Source organism: Rhinolophus sinicus, linkage group LG10, assembly GCF_036562045.2.
Source record: "Rhinolophus sinicus isolate RSC01 linkage group LG10, ASM3656204v1, whole genome shotgun sequence".
NCBI lineage: Eukaryota > Metazoa > Chordata > Mammalia > Chiroptera > Rhinolophidae > Rhinolophus > Rhinolophus sinicus.
Genome location: NC_133759.1, coordinates 35,587,516 through 35,610,028, shown reverse-complemented (window position 1 = coordinate 35,610,028; position 22,513 = coordinate 35,587,516). Strand labels below are relative to the sequence as shown.

The following is a 22,513-nucleotide window of genomic DNA, read 5'->3' as shown; positions in this document are numbered from 1 at the left end:
TAATTAGTTAGCCAAGTTGTGCATGCAGAAGAAACGTTCTTGAAGGAAATTAAAAATGCTACTCCAGTGAACACACGAATGATAAAGCAAAACAGTTTTACTGCTGATACGGAGAAAGTTTGGTGTTCTGCATAGGTAGAAGATGAAACCAGCCACAACATTACGTGAAGTCAAAGCCTAATCCAGAGTAAGGCCCTAATTCTCTTCAATTCTATGAAGGCTGAGAGGTAAGGAAGCTATGGGAGAAAAGTTTGGACTACCAGAGGTTAGATCATAAGGTTTAAAGAAAGAAGTCTCTATAACATGAAAGTGCTGATATAGAAACTGCAGCAAGTTTTGCAGAAGATCTAGCTAAGATAATTAAGGTGGCTACACTAAACAGATTTTCAATGTAGACAAAAGCCTAATATTGGAAGAAGATGCCATCTAGGACTTTCATAGCTAGAGAGAAGTCAATGCCTGGTTTCAGAGCTTTAAAGGACAGGCTGATTTTTCTTGTTAGGGGCTAATGCAGCTGATGACTTTAAGTTGAAGCCAGCGGTCATTTACCATTCTGAAAATCCTAGCGCCCTTAAGAATTATGCTTTATCTCTCTACTCTGCTTGTGCTTTATACATGGAATAGTAAAGCCTGAATCACAGCACATCTGTTTACAATGTGGTTTACTGAATGTTTTAAGCCCACTGTTGAGACCTTCTACTCAGAAAGAAAGATTCCTTTCAAAATCCACTGCTCGTTGACAATGCACCTGGTCACCCCAGAGCTCTAATGGAGATGTACAATAAGATTAATGTTGTTTTTGTGTCCTGTAACACAACATCCATTCTTCTACCCATGAACCGAGGAGTAGTTTTGACTTTCAAGTCATGTTATGTAAGAAATACATTTTGTAAGGCTGTAGCTACCATAGAGAGTGATTACTCTGATGGATGCGGGCAAAGTAAATTGAAAACCTTCTGGAAAGGATTCACCATTCTAGATGCCATGAAGAACATTCGTGATTCATGGGAAGAGGTCAAAATATCAACATTAACAGGAGTTTGGAGGAAGTTGATTCGAACCCTCTTGGATGACTTTGAGGGGTTCAAGACTTCAGCGGAGGAAGTAACTGCAGATGTGGTGGAAACAGCAAGAGAACTAGAATTAGAAGCAGAGACTAAAGATGTGACTGGATTGTTGTAATCTCATGATAAAACTTTAAAAAATGAGGAGTTACTTCTTATGGATGAGCAAAGAAAGTGCTTTCTTTAGATGGAATTTACTCCTGGTGAAGATTCTGTGAATATCGTTGAAATGACAACAAAGGATTTATAATATTGTATAAACTTAGTTGTTAAAACAGCAGCAGAGTTTGAGAGGATTGACTCCAATTTTGAAATTTCTAATATGAGTTAATATGGTATCAAACATCGCATTCTGTAGAGAAATCATTTGTGAAAGGAAGAGTCAACCTATCAATCTATGTGGGAAACGTCATTGTTTTATTTTAAGAAATTGCCATAGCCACCCCAACTATCAGCAGCCACCACCCTGATCATTCAACAGACATCAACATCGAAGCAAGACTCTCCACCAGCAAAGATTATGACTTGCTCAAGTCTCAGATGATGGTTAGCATTTTTAAAATTAAGGTATGTACATTTTTCTTTCTAGACTAAATGCTATTGCACACTTAATAGACTACAGTATAGTATAAACAATTTTTTTGTCCACTGGGAAACCAAAAAATTTATGACTCACTTTATTCTAATGGTCTGGAACTGAACCTGCAATGTTCCTGAGGTATGCTTGTATAGTTATTTTATTTACCAAAACTAATTGAAATGTATTTCTGAGGTCATTTTGTTATGAATTGGCTTTAGTTAGTGGATATTTGGCTTTCCTTAGTCAACATATGTGAATAACTAACCTGTGTTACACTTAGTATGTTATATTCCTGGAGGCCCAGAAGGTGAGGTTATCTTAGGTATAGAATTCCATTTTTACCACATTCAGGGCAAGCTAGTGGTAGAGTAAGATTAAAAGGGGCAAGAGAACTGTAATTTTTCAGTTATCTGTTGTAGGCATTGTGCTTGGTGCTTTACATACTTAGTCATCTTTTATTGAATACAGGCTGTTTATATGCCCATCCAATGTTTTAGATTCATTACATATGTCATTTAATGTGCACCCAACCCTTCAGAGAACATGATGACAGCAAAGATATTTTGCAGATGAGGGCTTTGTTAGGCTCTTCCTCTCCCCACCACTCTCCTTTTCTGCTTCAAGGGAAAATATTCATAGATAATTGGGGAATGAGATGGAAGTAGTGCTGAGGTTATCATAGATGACAGCTGATCTAGTACGTACGGTTCTCCAGTTACACATTTGTTCATTTTGGCTACATGCTAGAAATAATGCAGGCAAGGTATTTGTTTTCATGTGAGAGATTGTCAGTAATCAGGTAAACAAAATATCATTTACTGTGACCAATGCTATTGGGAGAATAAATGTGGGATACTGTGATGGGTAATAATGGGATACATACATTCAATAGGGAAAGTGAGGAAAGACATCTTTGAAGATGTGATGTTTTAGCTGAGACAGGCATAGAACCTGGGCAAAAATGGTGCAGGCCCAGGAAGAACAAAGGTAAAAGCTCTATAGCAGAAATGGCTGTGGTATTTTAGGAACAGTGAGAAAGTCATAGTGACTGGAAGGAGCATAATGCAGGACGAGTGTAGTAGCATCACATGGGATTAGAGAGGTAGGCCAGAATCTGGATTGTGTAAGTTACGTTCGGGTTAGTAAGGACTCTAGGGAGTGCAGATTTTATTATAAGTAAAATGAGAAACCATTGGAGTGTTTTATGCAGTGGAACATTTAAAAAATATTGTTCTAACACAGTGGTTCTCAACTGCAGGTGATTTTGCTTCCCAGGGGACATTTGGCAATATCTGCCAACATTTTTGGTTGTCACAACTGGGGGTGATGGTGTTAGTGGGTAGAGGCCAGGGATGCTGCTAAACATTCTTCAGTGCACAGATAAGCCCTAACAAAGAATTATTGGCCCCAAATGTCAGTAGTGCCCAGTTTGAGAACTTCTGCTTTAACTGCTGTGTGAATATTGGATTGTGGTGGGGGTGGAATGAAAGGGGAGGATTAGGTTTTTGCACTGTCCAGGTAACAGATGATAGTGCTTTGGGCCATGGTTGTAATAGAGGTAAATAAGAGAAGTGTTCTCATTCTGTATGTGTTTTAGAGATAGCGTAGACAATGAAGGAAAGGGATGAGTTAAGGATGATCTCCAGGTTTCGGACTTTAATAATTGAGCGGAGATGGTGCATCCTAAAATGGGGAAGACTACAGGGAAGACAAAGAATGAATGGTCCTGAGTTTTACAATCTTAATTCATGGAACCTGAGTTGCCTTTAATAGAAGGCAACACTATTTTAGTACAATGAGAAGGTAACGTGCTACATGCCTGTGCAGTCTATAATTGGTTGCAACCAGCCACTTCTTGCTTCGAAATCTTTTATCTATGCCCAGAGATTTGGCAGTTTCTTTTGCCTTTATTTGCATTGGTTGGTATGTGATAGGCTATCCTTTTGCATGTATCTTAGTAACAAAACAATACAGCTTTATCTACTTATTGTTGTTCTCATATCCCGTAAGTCACTTTATTGTTGCTTTGTAAGGAAACATGGAATTGGGATTATTATGAACAATAATGAATATTTGATTTGCTAATCTCGATTTTTGTACCTTTGTGCACAGTAACTTTTTGTTTTAATGCCAAATTATAGAATATTTTAGCAGACATTTTAAAGGTAGTTAAACTCAACATGCATGACACTAACAATGCAAATAACTCAGTTAATACAAGGTTAACAGCTGTGACTGGATGAACAATGACAGCTATGTTTAAATGCTGTCTGTCCAGCACAATTATAAAATGCTATTGATTGTAAGACGCATTTTTATCTCGGAAATGTTAAAATAAAGGGGGGGATATACGTGTTAGAATAGGTGAACTACAGTAGATGGTGAGAAGCTTCTCATACCAGCCCATTTAACATGTGATATGGGTATAAGTGGATGAATAGCGTTACTGATAGTACTAGTGTTAACAGTAAGAATAATTTCTGTTATGGAAACTCACCTTTTGAGGGAGATCACTGGCGGAGAAAATTTGTATTTGAAATGCGTTGTTCAGTGGTAGAATTTGTTGAAAGAATGGCTAAAGAGAATGATTTTTAAGAACTAAGAAATAGTTCTTAGGCAATATATGTAAGCTAAGTGATGAAATTAAAGCAATGAAACTCTGATATGTTTGTTTTGAGGGTGTAGGTCAGTACTAGCAGCACATTTAGTACAGAGTAAGCTATAGACAAATACTCGTGTGTGTGTGTGTATATATATATTTAAATTTGGTTTTATTTTGTATTTTTTATTTTTTGAAGATTTTTATTAAAATGTAACATATAATATTAATTTTAGGTGTACGTCATTAGTGTTAGTCGACAGTACCCACGTGGCACTATACATAGTTATTACCATACTAGTGATTATATTCCCTATGCTTTACATTCCCATGACTATTTTATAACAACTAATTTGTATTCCTTAATCCCTTCATTTTAACCCTGCCCTCAATCTCCCTCCCATCTATTGCCCTGATAGATCTAGTCCCCATCTGACACCTGGCATAGTTATTACACTATTATTGACCATGTTCCTTAATGCTATACCTATATCCCCATGACTACTGTGTAACAACCAATTTGTACTTCTTAATCCCTTCCCCTTTTTCACCTCCCACCCCTCTCCCATCTGGCAGCCATCAAAATGTTCCCTGTATCTGCAAGTTCGTTTCTGTTTTGTTTGCTTATTTTGTTCTTTAGATATTAAAATAAGGGGGGGGGAATATATGCTAGAATTAGGTGAACTACATACAGTAGATGGTCAGAAGCTTCCCATACCAGTGAAATCATGTGACATTTGTCTTTCGTTGTCTGACTTACCACACTCAACTCAATACCCTCTAGGTCCATCCATATTGTTGCAGATGGCAAAATAGCATTCTTTTTTATAGCTGAGTAATATTCCAGTGTATGTATATACCACCTCTTCTTTATCCATTCAGGGACACTCAGGTTGTCTTTATATCTTGGCTATTGTAAATAATACTGCAATGAACATATGGATGAGCACGGCCTCTTGAAGTAGCATTTTGGGTTTCTTCGGATAAATACCCGAAGTGGGATTACTACGTCCTCCTTTGTTTCTTGGTATAGTCTTTGTTTTAAAGTCTATTTGGTCTAAGGTAAGTATTGCTACCCCAGCTTTTTTGTTTGTTTTTCATTTATATTTTTATGAAATATCTTTTTCCATTCCTTTATTTTCAGTGTGTGTGTATCTTTCGATCTGAAGTGAGTCTCTTGTGGGCAGCATATGTAAGGGTCTTGATTTCTTATCCATTCAGCACGCTCTTCTTTTGATTGGAGCATTTAATCCATTTACATTGAAAGTAATTGTTGATAGGTATGCAGTTGTTCCCATTTTATTCATATTTTTGATTTGTTTTTCATCTTAAGTTCCTCTAAGATTCCTTGTAACACTGGTTTCGTAATGGTGAACTCTTTTAGCTTTTTCTTGTTTAGGAGCCCCTATCTGTCTTTCAATTCTGTAGCTTTGCTGGGTAGAGTAATCTTGGTTGTAAGTGCTTGCTTTTCATCACTTTGAATATTTCCTGCCAATCCCTTCTGGCCTGCAAAATTTCTGTTGAGAAATCAGCTGACAGTCTTATGGGAGCTCCCTTGTAGGTAACTAAGTGTTTTTCTCTTGCTGCTTTTAAGATTCTTTGTCTTTAACTTTTAGCATTTTAATTATGACATGTTTTGGTGTGGGTCTCTTTGGGTTCATCTTGTTTGGAACTCTCTGTGCTTCTTGGGTTTGTATATCTATATCCTTCACCAGGTTACGGAAATTTTCCTTCATTATTTCTTCAAATAAATTTTCAATTGCTTGCTCTCTATCTTCTTCTGGTACCCCTATAATGTGAATGTTGGTATGCTTGATATTGCCCCAGAGGACCCTTAAACTGTCCTCATTTTTGTGGATTCTTTATTCTTTTTGCTGTTCAGAATGGATGTTTTTTGCTACCTTCTTCTAAATTGCTGATTTGATCCTTTGCTTCATCTAATCTGTTGATTCCCTGTAATGTATTTTTCATTTTCATTCTTTGTTTCTGACTGGTTCTTTTTTGTTTTCTATGTTCATTTTTATGTTTCCTATTTCTTTATCGAAGTTTTCCCTGAGATCATTGAGCATCTTTATAACCAGTGTTTGGAACTGTGTCTGGTAGATTACTTGTCTCCATTTTGTTTAGTTCTTTTCTGAAGCTTTGTTCTGTTCTTTTATTTGGGACATGTTTCTTTGTCTCCCCATTTTGGCTGTCTCCCTGTGTTTGTACAAGGAAGGGCTGTTAGGTCTTCTGGTCTTTGTAGAGTGGCCTTACATAGTAGATTTGCTGTGGGGCTCAGTGGCACATTCGTCCTGGTCACCTGAGCTGCACACTCCTGGTGTGTGTCCTGTGTGGGTTGTGTGTGCCTTGCTGTTGTGGTTGAGCCTTGGTTGCTACTTGCACATCAGTGGGAAGGATTGACCTTTGGCCTCATTGGTTGTGAGGACTAGCTGTGATTATAGTTGAGGAATTGTGGTGCAGGGACTGACCCTGCAGAGCAGGATCTGCTTTAGCAGGACTGTGGTGCCTGCCCAGTTCGCCTTTTGGGTGTCTCGTCCTTAGAGGTGTCTGGGTCATGCTCCAGCTCGTTTCAAAGCTGGCCACTGGGCACTCCAGGCCCAGGGCCACCTGGGAGAGGACCTGCTCCAGGTCAAGTTCATCTGCAGCCTGTTCCCCACCTGGGGCCACCCGGCAGGAGCTACTAAATGATCTGCAGATTTATGCCTGTGCCGTGCTTGGAAATGCCTGGAGAGGCCAAGCCACGAACCAAGGCTGACTGCCACTAGTGCTGGGCTTAAGGCGGCTCAGAAAGAGGTTCCCGACTTGCTCAAGCCAGATGCTGCTTGTCTGGTTTCTGTGAATCTTTGAGAGACCCTAGGAAAGTCTGCAGCATGAGCCACAGCAGGTGATTTGTACGAAAAAGCCACCATAAGCGGCTTAGGTGTGCCCGGAAGTTGGTCAGGGTGGGGTTTCAGGGGTGTGGTGAATGAGGAGCATTAGCCAGCTTGATGGAGACTCAGATAATTCCTTTATTGATTTCTTCCTAAACCTTTTCAGCCATCTTCTTTCTTTCTACTTTAGTCATTCATGCATGCATTCGTTACATATTGTTGCTGATCAGTTTTATTCTAGAAACTGGGTCCTGCTTCCCATGCCATCTTGTTTGGATTTTGTCAATGTAGACAGAGCTTGGAAATAGAAATAGTTCTTTTCTTCTATGATCTCACTTTAAACACATTTAAAAAAAATGATAACACATTTTTAAAAAAATTCTTATTTTTTAAAGGGTGGTATATTGATGTGTGGGTGACTGATTTGCTTATGGTAAGATTTTTGGTAATGTTTCACTGATTCACTAGTAATTTGGAAGCTTCTGCAGTTGATTCAAAATATTAGTGGAAAAATATCATTGGATTTACATAGAAATGTTGAGGAACATATAGATTTGCAATTGTGATACCTTAAACATTTGACCCATTTCATTTGGAAGTTTTTTAGTTCCCTAAACAAAGGAAATTTGATTTGTTAGGCAGGAGCATTCCATTTTCTAAAATAATAAGAAATGGTACTTTGCTTTTAAATACCTATTTATGAACTTTTACATGTTGAAGTTTTTTATTTTTCTGACTGTAGATATTGATAGTTTCTTTCAAGCTTATAGAGCCCTTTAGTCCTTTGACACTTCTTTTGTCCCCCTCCTTTCTTAACACATTTTTTGCGGGAAACGAGTAAACTCGTCATATTGCCTCTAGTTGGAACCGGCAAAAATTTTGCAAAGTAAATAAATAGAGACCTCTTTTAAAACTAAAACACTGAAAGTTTCATAGAAAAATACCAAATAGATCGAAAGATATGAATATTTTACGGCAAGTCTAATTTTGGCGAGAAAATGTCAAAAAAGCCCCGCGTTACGACGCAATTTGGCGGGAAAATGCCCACTTACAAAGTGTTAATTTTCTTATCTAGCCTGGAATCTTTTTTAACTTTTGAAATATGTTGAACCTGCTTTGTACTTTTGTCTTTATTTTATCTGTGTAACCAATACTCAACTACAGATCAGTTTATCTGTATGATTTTTACCTACCTGGGTCCGAGCTGCTGCACACGTCTGAAGAAAGTCAGAACTTTGCAGACTGGAGCCATTAAATATTCATGCTCTCCAATCTTAATTGGACCCTCAGCATTACCTGGTAATCCTTCTTGTTTCTAATTAGTTCTTTCTCATTTCTCATAGTTATTTAAAGACTTCTCCTCTCCTATAGCCCCGTTACTTCATCGCTTTCTCTTTATTTCTCAGTGGATCGTATCTATTCATTGAGAAACTTGGATTTAATCATTATTTTGTTTCTGGAAGATGTTGAAATGATTGAAATCAAGCTAGATAGAGATTACTCTGACATTTTCTTCTGCCCAACCCTTGGAGGCACCCAGTAAACTAAGAAATTTTAGAGCAAAATTTGAAAGATGTATCTTTGATCATTTTGGTTGAATCTGCCTTGGGCTAATTTTAGTATGAAATCACTTTTTCAAATATAGCTACATTCTTGGAATAGTTTTGTGTTTTAAAATTTAAAATTAAAGGAAGTTCTGTGTTGTTTAAAAGGTTCTAAATAAATATGCCAACTTTTTTATTGCAGTATAACATTAATACATAAAGTACACTCCTTATAAGCCTGATAGATTTTTACCCGTGTAACCACCTCCAAGATCAAGATACAAAACTTTTCCAGCACCCCGGAAAGGTTCTCTATATCTCTTCTCAATTATCTCTCCCTCCTATTCCCCCACACCTGTTCCAACTTCCCCCTGCATCAGTTAATTTTGTAGTTTGTCTTCTTTTGCTTAACACGACGTCTGTGAGATGTGTCCATATTGTGGCTTGTATCAGCAATTCTTTTTTAAATTGCTGTTTAATTTTCTGCTGAATGAATATATCAGAATGTATCAATCCATTCTTTCATTCGTGGGCATTTGGATTATTTTCAGTTTTGGGCTATTATGATAAGGCTGCTGTGAACATTCTTGTGTAAGTCTCTTGGTGAACATACCTCCTCATTTCTTTTAAATACATATGCCTAGAGTGGAATTGCTGGGTCATAGTATACTTCTTAATACCACTTGTTAATGGAACTAAAACACTAAAGTTCACACCTCCCTATCTATAAGCAGTTTCATTCCTTTTGATAAAGAATACCCCCCAATTAAATAAATAAAAAATTAGGTTTTCTAACAAGATTATAAAACAAGGGACTTCTTTGTCTTTATTTACATATAAAATTAAAATTCTTATTTGGTTCCAAATTGAACTATTTGGTTCTGTTAATACTTCCTTTGGTATTGTGTATAAAGTTTTTATTTCCCTCCTTTATTCAAATTTGAGCATTTTTCTCTATTATAGTATGTCCTGATCCCTGTAAGATTACCTTTCTTATATTTCTCTGACTGCTCATAAGACTGCAGAAAAGAATCATTGGTTTTCCTGGCAGAAGCATAGGCTTTCTTGGTTTTACGTGATTGGCCTTTTAGACACTTGGCAGTGTCTGAGGTAGAAGGAACTACTGTATTTGAAGGCCAAAGACCTGGATTCTAATCCAGGTTAGTCTGTTTATTAGCAGCATGTCCTTTTATAAATTACTTTTACCTCACTACCTCACTTGTATTGCGAGTAAGTATGTACTATGTCCTGGTCATCCCAGAGGATGTTGGCTAGTAGAGCTACTGTAACAGTCCTCTGTAAACTATGAAATAAGAATATAAGCATTTGTCGTTTTAAGGGGATGTTTTGTACATTTTCAGATTTCTAAGCAATATCCATCCAGTTTATAAAAGAAATGAAATACAAGTTCCAGGTTTCAGAGGCATGCAGCGGGGCAGAAAGCGTGTCTCTAGGGAAGGCTGACTGCCTAATGAGTCAGTTCTCAAGTGTGGTAGGCACTGATGAACTACATACCAGACTCTGGTTCTCAAAATTGATATGTTTAGAAGTTCAGTTTTTATTTACACTAAGAGTGATTTAGGTTTTAGGTGATTTCAAGTCTGAAGTGTAAACCAGCATGTCAGATTATTGATATATTCGTACATTGAGAAATGTAATTGTCAAATGAGGTGGGCACTGCCTGTGGTCACCAATCAGTGCCTTGTCCTCCTTTAGGAAGACAGATTATAATCTGAACATTGACCAGTACACCTGGAATGAATTCAGAGTGAGTTGGATCATCTTAGTGTCAGTATTACTGAGCTGTGGTAGCCTGATAAGTGCTCTACAGCTGAACTGGGCCAGGACACTCTTTCCAGGGACAGTGCTGGAGACAGACTGCTGAATTTAATTTGTTTGAACACTCCTCACTATTAATTTGGTTTCAGCTTTCATATAGTCCCGGACAAGATCTGAATCCTGCTTCCCATGCCACTTTGTTTGAATTTTGTGTATTCATTCTCAGGTTTGATTTCTCCTAACTTAATTCTCACTGTAACTTAACCTCAGTTTCAAAAGAACCTTTTCTGTGTCCCATGTACTGCTTCACTAGTGGATTGAATTTATCCTCGCAAAGTTGAGTAAGATACAAAAAAATACATACAAGTGGACACTTGGGTCAACATTGCTCAAGCAGTAGTTCGCTGTAATCAGAAGTGTCTGGACGCTGATGGTAACCACTTTGAGCACCTCTTGTAATTGCAGAAGTCAAACATGACTTGTATTCATCTTTTGTTGTTAGTATAGAGTGTTACAATTTTAATACAGTTTTCCTTTCTTAAAATGTGTATACATTTTTTTGGCACCCTCTGTATATTGCTTCTTGTGTTCTTGTGCTCCCTGACTTCTGGATGTAGGAAGAATATGGATTTTTGTAGTCAAGCCTGGATTTCAGTATTGGCTGCCAGCTGAGACTTTGGTCAAGTTCCTTCTTTGAGATCCATCTATCCATTCATCCATCATCCCAGAGGCATTATAGTTGTCCTGCTCCTCCTTGCCTTCACTTCCTTCTCATTCATAGATATGTTAAGGTATAATTTATGTAACATAAAGTGCTCTTGTTTTTAAGTGTATCAATTCAGTGATATTTAGTCAATTTGCAAAACTGCAACCATCACCCCAATTTTAGAGTATTTTCATCACCCCAAAAGAAATTCTGCGACCTTTGCAGTCACTTCTCACATAACTAGGCAACTACTGGTTTGTATTCTGTATCTATGAATTTGCCCTTTTTGGACATTTCATATAAATGGAATCATATGCTGTACAGTGTTTTGTGTTTGGCTCTTTCTCATAATGTTTTGAGGATGATTATATTGTAGCATGTTTTTGTACTTTCCTTTTTATTGCTGAAGAGTATTATATTTTGTTTACCCTTTCACCAGTTGATGGACCATTTGGGTTGTTTCCACTTTTTGGCTATTGTGAATAATGCTGCCATGAACATTAGCGTACAAGTCTTGGTGTAGACATACTTTCATTTCTTTTCTGTTGATACCTAGGAATGGAATTGCTGGGTTATATAGTAAATTAATGTGTAACACTTTAAGAAATTGCCAGACTTTTCCAAAATGGTTGCACCACTTTTCATTTCTGCTTATCGATGTATGAGGGTTTCAGCTTGCCTCTTCTTTTTAACTGGTTTAGGATGTCTGATTAGATTTCAATACCACACGTGACATTAGCTGCTATCAGTGAACAAGACTCAGCATTACAGGAGTTTACTACTCCAGCTAGAAAAAAATATTAAAATCTTACTTATGTCAGATATAGGAATATAATGCTGAATGTTTAAAAACTTGGATTTGTACTAGGTGAATGTGATTACTTGAAAAATTTCAGTACAGCAAGACAAAGCATTCCGTAGAACAGTGGTCAAACTTTATTAACTTTATTAAAAATGTTTAATTATGGAAAACTTAAAACGTGCAGATGAAGACAGTATAGTTTAGTGAATCCTCACATAATTATCACCTGGTTTCCGAATTGTTGTCCAGTCTTATTTCATCTATGTCGATACTCACACCCCTCTCTCCCATATTACTTTGAAGCAAATCCTAGACATTTTAAAGATAAACATATTTCTCTTATCATACCTTAATCCTTTAGTAACAATTCTTTGCTAAGAATTTACTCCTTTTAAAGAGTGAGATGTAGAAAAAAATTTAAATGTCTACTTTTATTTTAAAGTGGTATTTATTTAAATGGTACCTTTTGGTACAGAGAAGTTTTTTTTAAGACACAGAAGTTTTCTTTAAGTGTTTCTTTGGGGGAGGGGACACCACACCTCTACTCAATTAAGATAAATATTTTTAATAGTACAGAGGTTTATTTATTTATTTTTATACTTATCATGCCTTGAATTCATAGGGAATGGGTTCCAGCAGCTCAGGCTTCTTTCCATTGGTTCTCACAAGATGTAGTTCTCTTGGTGGAGCCGGCCGGCATTTCTTTGAACCCAGGTACTTTTCTCTTTGGCTTCCCCTTTTTTTGTTTTTAATCATTTTTCTTGACGCATTTCAGAAGCTATCTTGGGTCTTAGAGTGCTTATTATGTTCAATACATACATTAATTCTCTTGGCAGGAATTTTGCCCTTTGTTTATAACAATGCCAACGTCATGCTGGGTAACATTGTAGACTCTTCCAGTTTTGCCGTGGTAACACTTGCGGGGTGTTCCTTTTTGAACAGTGCCTATTCCCTTGATACCTACAATACCACTTTTCTCGTAGATTCGCGTGTATGTGGCCAGAGAACAACTCTGTTTTCTAAAAGGCTTAGAGAACATATAGCGGGTGCCTCTCTTTCCCTTTGTGTTGGTCGTTTTGGTGAATTACTGGAAGGTGGTGGTTATGGCCTGAAGAGAAGTTCTTATATAGTTAAATTTATCAGTCTTTTCCTTTATGTTTAGTACTTTCTGTGCTGTGCTTAAAAGAATTTCCACTTGGAGGTAATGAAGTTACTCTCCTATATTCATCTAGAAGCTTTAATTACCTTTACTATTTAAGTATGTACTTCACCTGGAAATAATTTTTGTGTGTGTGTAGTGTTAGGCCACGTTTTAACTTTTTTTTTATATGGATATCCAATTGTCCCAGCACAATTTATGAATAATCAAACAAAAAAAAATCAAAAACCTTTTCCATTGTTCTGCAGCGTCCTCTTTTTATAATTCATGTGCATATATGCATGGTTTGTCACTGGGCTTTCATCGTGTTATACAAGGTTGGGCAATTAAGTTCATGAACTCATCCTAGCAAAAGTGCTACATACCTCATTGCTGAATATCAGTATGGTCACCTTCAAAGTACTCCCCTTGGGAAGCTATGCACCGACGCTAGTGCCTAGTCCACCTTTCAAAGCAATTTTGGAACTCTTTCTGGAATGGCCATCAGAGCTATCGTATTACTCTTGATGTCCCGAATGTCATCAAAATGTCTCCTTTTCAATATTTCCTTTGTCTTCAGGTAAAGAAAGAAGTCATTGGGGGCCAGATCAGGTGAGTAGGGAGGGTGTTCCAATACAGCTATTTACTGACTAAAGCTCCCTCACAGACAGTGCCGTGTGAGCTGGTGCATTGTTGTGATGCAAGAGCCATGAATTGTTGGCGAAAAGTTCAGGTCGTTTTTGTCTTTTTCATACAGTCTTTTCAGCACTTTCAAAGAGTAAACTTGGTTAAATGTCCAGTTGGTACAAATTTATAATGAATAATCCCTTTGATATCAAAAAAGGTTAGCAACATCATTGCAACAAGTTCTCAAACTTAATTGTCAGACTTCGTATTCGTTTCTTTGTCTATCCTTGCATTAGTATTATTGTCTTGAATTTCATGAAAAGTGTGACTATCCAAAAGCAGATCTTCCTACCTTACTCTTTTGCAAGACTTTGTAGTCTTTTGCATTTCCATGCATTTTAGAACTAGCTTGTCACTTTCTCAAAACAAAGAAAACAAAACCACCAGCTAAGCTACAAAACCTGTTGGGATTTCATTGGGATTGCATTTTTGCTTTAGATCATTTTGAGGGCGGGGATAAATGATATCTTTTATAGCTCTGTGGAACAAAGTTATGCATATCTTTTGTTAGATTTATTACATATTTGATTTTTTTCCTGTAAATACTATCTTTAATTTTTTTTAAAGTGGGCTCACAGAAATTACAATATTTTGATCACGAGTTTTATAGCAAAAACTTTAAAATTTGTATTTTCCAATTACAATTGACATACAAGATTATGTTAGTTTCAGGTGTACAACATAGTGATTAGGCATTTATATAACTTACAAAGTGATCACCCTGATAAGTATAGTACTGATCTGACACCATACGTAGTTATTATAGTGTTATTGACTCTGTTCCCCTTGCTGTACTATACATCCTCACAACTACTTTGTAACTACCAATTTGTACTTCTTAATCCCATCTCCTTTTTCATCCATCTTCCCAACCTTTATCCCATCTGGCAATCCTCAAAATATTCTCTGTATCTATGAGTTTCTGTTTTGTTTGTCAGTTTATTTTGTTCTTTAGATTCCACATTATAAGTGGAATCGTATGGCATTGTCTTTCTTTCTTTGACTTGCTCCGCTTAGCACAATACCCTTTAGGTCCATCCATGTTGTTGCAGATGGCAAGATTTCATTCTTTTTATATGGCCGAGTAACATTCCATTGTATATATGTACCACCCCTTTATCCATTCATCCATTGATGGAAATCCAGGTTACCTCTATAACTTGATTATAACTTGGTTATTGTAAGAAATGCTGCATTGAACAAATGGGTGCACATGTCCCTAATGGGTGCACATGTCTCCCCCCTTTTTTTAAAATTTCAATACCCAACTACATTTTTTTAAAAAAAGATTTTATTGGGGAAGGGGAACAGGACTTTATTGGGGAACAGTGTGTATTTCCAGGACTTTTCTCCAAGTCAAGTTGTCCTTTCAATCTTAGTTGTGGAGGGTGCCGTTCAGCTTCAAGTTGTCTTTTCAGTCTTAGTTGTGGAGGGCGCAGCTGAGCTCCAGGTCCAGTTGCTATTGTTAGTTAATATTTCATATAAATGGAATCATATGCTGTGATCCCTCGCGGGAGTTGAACTGGCAGCCTTGTGGTTGAGAGGACGCGCTCCAACCAGCTGAACCATCTGGGAGTTCAACGGCAACTCAGCTCAAGGTGCCGTGTTCAATCTTAGTTGCAGGGGCAGAGCCCACAATCCCTTGTGGGACTTGAGGGATTGAACTGGCAACCTGTGGTTGAGAGCCCACTGGCCCATGTGGGTATCGAACGGCAGCCTTCGGAGTTAGGAGCACGGAGCTCCAACCACTTGAGCCACTGGGCCGACCCTGCACATGTCCCTTTGAAGTAATATTTTGGGTTTCTTTGGATGAATACCCAGAAGTGGGATCACTGGGTTCTTTATTGTCTCTTGTTATAGCCCTTGTTTTAAAGTCTATTTTATGTAGTGTAAGTATTGCTACCAGCTTTTTTTATTTTCATTTTCATAAAATATCATTCTCCATCCATTTACTTTCATCGTGTCTGTGTCTTTCGATCTAAAGTGAGTCTCTTGTAGGCAGCGTATATAAGGGTTTTGTTTTCTTATCCATTCAGCCACCCAGTATCTTTTGATTGGAGTGTTTAATCCATTTACATTGAGAGTGATTGTTGATTTGTACCATGTTTCCCCGAAAATAAGACCTAGCCAGACCATCAGCTCTAATGCGTCTTTTGGAGCAGAAATTAATATAAGACCCGGTCTTATTTTAATATGACCGGGTATAATATAATACCTGGGCTTATATTAATTTTTGCTCCAAAAGACGCATTACAGCTGATGGTCCAGCTAGGTCTTATTTTCGGGGAAACATGGTAGTTAGTGCCATTTCATTATTTGTGTTTTTGGCTTTTTTTTCTTTAGAAGTCCAGTTACCTTGGAGTTTATTTAAACTAAGAGAAAAAGATCATAATGTTTTCATGCAATATATATTTGGCTCTTTAAATAACAATTGTAACAAATAACAGAAAGAATTAAGGAATACTGCACTTGTGATCCATACAAAACAGCAACATTATGGGTTGTAATAATTTAAAGAAATGTCTCAAACACTTTTCAAACAACTGTTGTAGTCATTATATAGAGGCATGCCTTAGTTGGGCATAGGAATGCAGTTTAGAAATGAAAGAAAAAAAATATCACACTGGAACTCAATTTCTTCAGATCCCTGAGTGAGAAAGGCAACATTTAACCGCCATACTGATTTTACACAACTTTTATACAGCACCTTGACTTAAATTAAGTCCAAGAGTGAAAGTTGAGACTCTATTTTCGATAAACAGCTACATGGTAAACTTAGATGAGTTTTCTCCCTGAATCGTATCTGGGAGTGGCCTTTTAAATTTTTTATTTAAAAGAGGGTAGGTTTGACATTTTTATACTGATGTCATCAATGTTAATATTTCTTGGGTTCTCAGGAAGATTCATATTCTTTACCGCCGATACAGCATGGGCTGAGGCTCCTGCTAAGCCAGCCTGATTTCTCCAGTTTATTTTGTGCATTAATTTGTGTGACAGTTTCATTCATGTTGGTCTCCAATACCATTCCCCAATTACCGTTTCTGCAAGAATATTATTATGAAGTTTGTCTACATGGAAAATTAAATCCAGTTTTCAGACATTTTCAAAATAGTTGTCTAATGTTCCCACAAATACTTGAATTATGTCTAAAATGCCAAGTTCACTTTCTGAAGAATCCACACAGAAGATAAAATATAACATTGTGTAATATCTGTAAATCAGTTTGTTGTCAGATCCTCCAATTAATAATCCTCTTTCTAGGAAATTAGAAACATTTTCATCTCTGAGGTACGAACTGGAATGTCTCCCTGATGACTTGCTGTTATCTTCACTGTAAGGCTGGTAGAACTTGGAGAGCTGTGGCTTCCCGTGGTTGTTGCACATGAGGATCACCTTGATCATGCCTGCAACCGGATGGATGCTGGAGCCCAGGGGGTGGGGCGGGACATGTGAGCCCTGCCTCCAGATCTCTTGGGGCGATCATTCCCACCTGTCCCCTTGTGTGTGCATGTGCATCTTGTGGGGCAGGGCCTACTCTTTTTTTTTTTCCTTCTTATAGAAGTCCCTTTAACATTTCTTGTAATACTTATTCCTAAAGAAATCCCTTTAGCATTTTTTGTAATACCTGTTTGGGGGTGATGAATTTTTTAAGCTCTTTCTTGTCTGGGAAGCTCTTTACCTGACCTTCAACTTTAAATGATAGCTTTATAGCAAAATTTTTTGTGAACAAAATTTTATTCTAGTTTTAAGTCAAATTGTCCAAAGCATAATCAGCATCTCCATACTGAGAGAGTCCAAGATGCTACACAAAATAATTGCTTCTGATGGTTTTTCCTTTTGTTTTAAAAAAAGCCAAATGGACAAAGTGTTGTGTATTGTAATGAAAACATTTCACGTGATCATTTCACTTACCTCAGCTTGGTTGAGTAGAGTGCATTTTTTTGTGTTTGGGTTTTAGTTGTATTTGTGGTTTTAAGCTATTCATAAAAATGGTTGCTTAAATAAAATGGTTTATTTACTATTTTTGGATTTTAGGTTTTTCTTGTAGACTTTACTTTGCATTAGTTTCTTCTGGTGCATATTTGCAATGGAGTAAAGGCCATGACCTAAATAAACATTGAATTGAAGTATATTATGCAAATTGCAACCTTGTTGAAATGGATGTAAAGTATAAAAAGACTGAAAGTCTGGGACTGTGGAAAGGAAACAAAATACAGTATAGATTTAATTATGTATAGTGGTGTGTGTATGAGAGAGAAAAGAATTAGACAGGAGCCTTGGAATTGGAGCACTGGAATAGAGAGTAAGGGAGAAAATTATTAGAGTATATAAAAGGAAAATGAAATATCTTGGAGAAGGAAATGATAAAATATTTTAACAGCTTAGTTCTTGGAAAACCATTATGAATTCAGATTTCAATACTGTAAGAAAACTGATCTTTGGAAATAAGCATTTTTATAAAAAGTTGAAATGAAATTTGTGAGGGTGAAAAGAGGATATACAAAAAGAAAGGACAAAGAACAAAAAAAACTGTATTTCTGGGGGTATATAGGCCAAAATAATTGCATTATATTTTATGAGTAAATTCTGTGGTATTTTATCTGTAGTTTTCAAATCCTTCTTTAACATGTTGCGTACGGATCACAAGAATCTTCACGAGGGATTTAAACCCCGCCGTACACAACGTGTTAATTAGAGAAAAGTTTAAACTGACAGGGATAACCATAGTTCATGTATGTAAATCATACTGTAATTGACTTTCCTAGGTCATAAATTCTCCATTGTGGTTTGTTGTATGTATAGTAAATATACGTTTGCTTAAAATAATTGTAAGGATTTACCATTCATTTGAAATATTCCATGATTCTTTACTACACATTATATTGGAGAGGATTGCAGGGGTAAATTATGCACCTAACAATAGTATAAATGCCATTATAGTAAGCAGTGAAACTGTTTCTCTCATGTTAGCGTATGATAGTTTAGGTTTCCCAACATTAGCCTTTACTTAAAAAAAAAGAGGTGAGGGGCCGGCCCGGTGGCTCAGGCAGTTAGAGCTCCATGCTCCTAACTCCAAAGGCTGCCGGTTCGATTCCCACATGGGCCAGTGGGCTCTCAACCACAAGGTTGCCAGTTCAACTCCTCGAGTCCCGCAAGGGATGGTGGGCTCTGCCCCCTGCAACTAAGATTAAACATGGCACCTTGAGCTGAGCTGCCACTCAGTTCCCGGATGGCTCAGTTGGTTGGAGCGCGTCCTCTCAACCACAAGGTTGCCTGTTCGACTCCCGCAAGGGATGGTGGGCTGTGCCCCCTGCAACTAGCAACGGCAACTGGACCTGGAGCTGAGCTGCGCCCTCCACAACTAAGACTGAAAGAACAACAACTTGAAGCTGAACAGCACCCTCCACAACTGAGATTGAAAGGACAAAAACTTGACTTGGAAAAAAAAGGCCTGGAAGTACACAGTGTTCCCCAATAAAGTCCTGTTCCCCTTCCCCAATAAAATCTTAAAAAAAAAAAAAAAAAAATGATATTCACATAACATACAGTTAACTATTTTAAAATGTACAATTCAGTGACATTTAGTGTAGTTGTACTGTTTTGTAACTACCACCTCTCTCTAGTTTAGAAGATCACCCCATATCCATTAAGTAATCACTACTGTTTCCCCAGACCCCCTCAAAAAACATGCTTTTGGCAGCCACTTACCTGCTTTCTTAATATGTGGATTTGCTTATCCATGATATTTCATATCCATTGAACAATTTAATATGTATTTGACTTCTTTTACTTAGCATAATGTTTTTGAGATTCATACGTGGTAGCTTGTATTACCACAATTTGTTCATTGGATGCACATTTTGGCTATTGTCAATATGCTGCTATAGATGTTTGTACAGAAATTTCTGTGTGAACATGTGTTTTCATTTCTCTAGGGTGTATGTCTAGGAGTGGAATTGCTGGATCATGTGGTTAATTCTTTCTTTGTTTCGCTTATTGAGGAACTACCAAACTTCTCAATAGTAGCTGTACCTTTTATGTTTCCATTAGCAAAGTGTAGGATTCCTGTTGCTCCACATCCTTGCCAACACCTGTTTTTATTTTGATTACAGAAAAAAAATCACTGTCTTGATCATTGTAGCTTTGTAGTAAGTTTTGAAATTGAGATATGTGATTCTCCCAGCTTTGTCTTTTTCAATATTGTTTTGACTATTTGACCCCCCTTGCAGTTCCATGTGAATTTCAGGATTGGCTTTTTCACGTCCACATCCTACTGGGTGTGAAGTGGTGCTTCACTGTAGTTTGACTTGGATTTTGTTAATAACCAATGAAGTTGAATATTTTTTCATGTCCTTGTTGGTCAATTGTGTATCAACTTGGGAAAAACATCTTTTCAAGTGCATTGCTTATTTTAAAGTTTTGTTTTTTTCTTTTGTCTTTCTGTTACAGTAATTCTTTATATGTTTCAGGTACTAGACCCTTATCAGATACATAATTTGCAAATATTTTCTCTTATTCTGTGAGTTGTCTTTTTAACTCATTTGATAGTGTTTCAAGTTAAGTTTGATGACTTAACAGTTTATCTACTTTTTCCTTTAGGTACTTGTGCTTTTGGTATCATAGCTAAGAAACCCTTGCCAATTCCAAGGTCATGGGTCCCCATATTTTTTCCCCCCGTTTTATAGTTTTAGCCCTTACATTTCAGTTTTTGGTATATTTTAAGTTTTACATGTGGTGTAAGAGTCCAACTTCATTCTATTTCATGTGGATATCAAATTATCCCTTTTTTCTTTTTTTTTTTTTTGGGGGGGGGGAGAGAGACTATTCCTTCCTCATTGAATTGTCTTGCAATCTTGTCAAAAATCCGTTGACCACAGGTGTGTGGGTTTACTTTTGGACTCTTAATTCTTTTCCGTTGGTTTATATGCCTGTCCTATCTGTACCACACTATTTTGATTACAATAGTTTTGTAGTAAGTTTTGAAATCAGGAAGTGTGAGCTCTCTTACTTGTTTTCTTTTTCAATCTGTTTTTGACCCTTAGGGGCGTTTTGCAATTCCATATGAATTTGGGGATTGCCTTTTCCATTTCTACAAAAAAGACCATTGGAATTTTGCTAGGGATAGCACTGAACCTATAGATCGTTTTGGGAAGTATTGTCACTTTAGCAATGTTAGCCTTCCAATCCATGAACATGGGATGCCTTTCCATTTAATTAGATCTCCTTAATTTCTTTCAGCAGTGTCTTGTAGTTTTCAGTTACAAGTCTTTAATCCTCTTGGTTAAATTTATTCTTAGGTATTTTGTTTTCCGGATGTTATTAGAAATGGAATTGTTTTCTTAGTTTCCTTTTGGATTGTTCACTGTGAATAGAAACACACCTGATTTTGTATGTTGATCTTATACTCTGCAACTTGGCTCAATTCATTCATTAGCTTAGTAGTTTTTTTGTGGATTGAGATAGTCTATATAAGATTATGTCAGGTACAATTAGTTATACTTCTTCCTTTCCAATATGGATGCCTTTTAATTCTTTTTCTTGCCTCATTATTCTTGCTTAATTGTTCCAGTGCTTTGTTGAGTAGTAGTGGTCCTCTTTGTCTGCTCCTGATCTTTAGGGGGAAAGCTTTCATTGTAATACGATGTTAGCTGCAGGTTTTTTTTTTGTTTTTTTTCATAAATTCCTTTTATTCTGTTAAGGAGGCTCCCTTCTACTTCCAGTTTTCTGTGTCGCTTTTAGTATGAAAGGGTGTGAACTTTTTCAAATGCTTTTTTTAATCTATTGAAATGATCACATTGTTTTCCCTCCATCCTATTCATTTGGTTTATTACACTGATGATACCATATTGAACCATCCTTGCATTTCTGGGATAAATCTCACTTGGTCATGGTGTATAATCCTTTTAATGTACTGTTGTATTTGGTTTTGTTAATATTTTGTTGAGGGGTTTTGCATGTGTATTCCTAAAGAATACTGGCTTTTTCCCCCCGTTGTGGTATCTTTGTCTAGCTTGGTATCGGAGTAATGTTGCTCTCATAGAATGTATTAGGAAGTATTACTTCCTCTTCTAAGTTTTGTAAGAGTTTGATAGTATTGGTGTTAATTATTTTGAAAATGCTTCGTAGAATTCACTAATGAAGCCACGTGGACATGGGGTTTTCCTTGTTTGGGGGATTTTGATAGTTGATTCTCTTGTCATAGGTGTGTTGAGATTTTCTTTTCCTTTTCATGTTAGTATAGGAAACATTTTTAGGAATTTGTACTTTTCATTTAGATTATCTAATTTGTTGCTATACAGTTGTTCATAGTGTTCTCTGATAGTCCTTTCATTTTCTGTGAGATTGACAGTAATGTCCTCATTTTCATTTCTGATCTTAGTTATTTGCGCTTTGTCCACATTTTCTTAATCTAGCAAAAATTTGTTAATTTTGTTGATCTTTTAGGGAACTAATTTGGTTTCATTGACTTTATCTATTTTTCTATTCTCTATTTCATTCATCTCTGATCTAGGTTTTATTAATTCCTGTGTTTACTGGCTTTGGGTTTAGATTGCTCTTTTTTTTTTTTTTTAGGTCCTTAAAAGAATAAAGTTAGGTTATTGATTTGAGATAGTCTTTATTTTTCAATGTAGGCATTTACAGCTCTTAATTACCTTCTGAGCAGCGCTTTTGCTGTATCCCAATGTTTTGGTAAGTTGTATTTTCAAATTTATTGGTCTCACGTTATTTTCTAACTTTTC

At 36.8% G+C, this 22,513-nt stretch overlaps 1 protein-coding gene and 1 pseudogene across 2 annotated transcripts in view; one reads left to right on the top strand and one right to left on the bottom strand.

Annotated features, from left to right (window-relative positions):
- Positions 1-22,513, top strand: part of STAG1 (STAG1 cohesin complex component) — a 354,251-nt gene that overhangs the window by 7,674 nt on the left and 324,064 nt on the right. The window lies entirely within an intron of this gene.
- Positions 16,582-17,522, bottom strand: LOC109456004 (AP-3 complex subunit sigma-1; annotated as a pseudogene).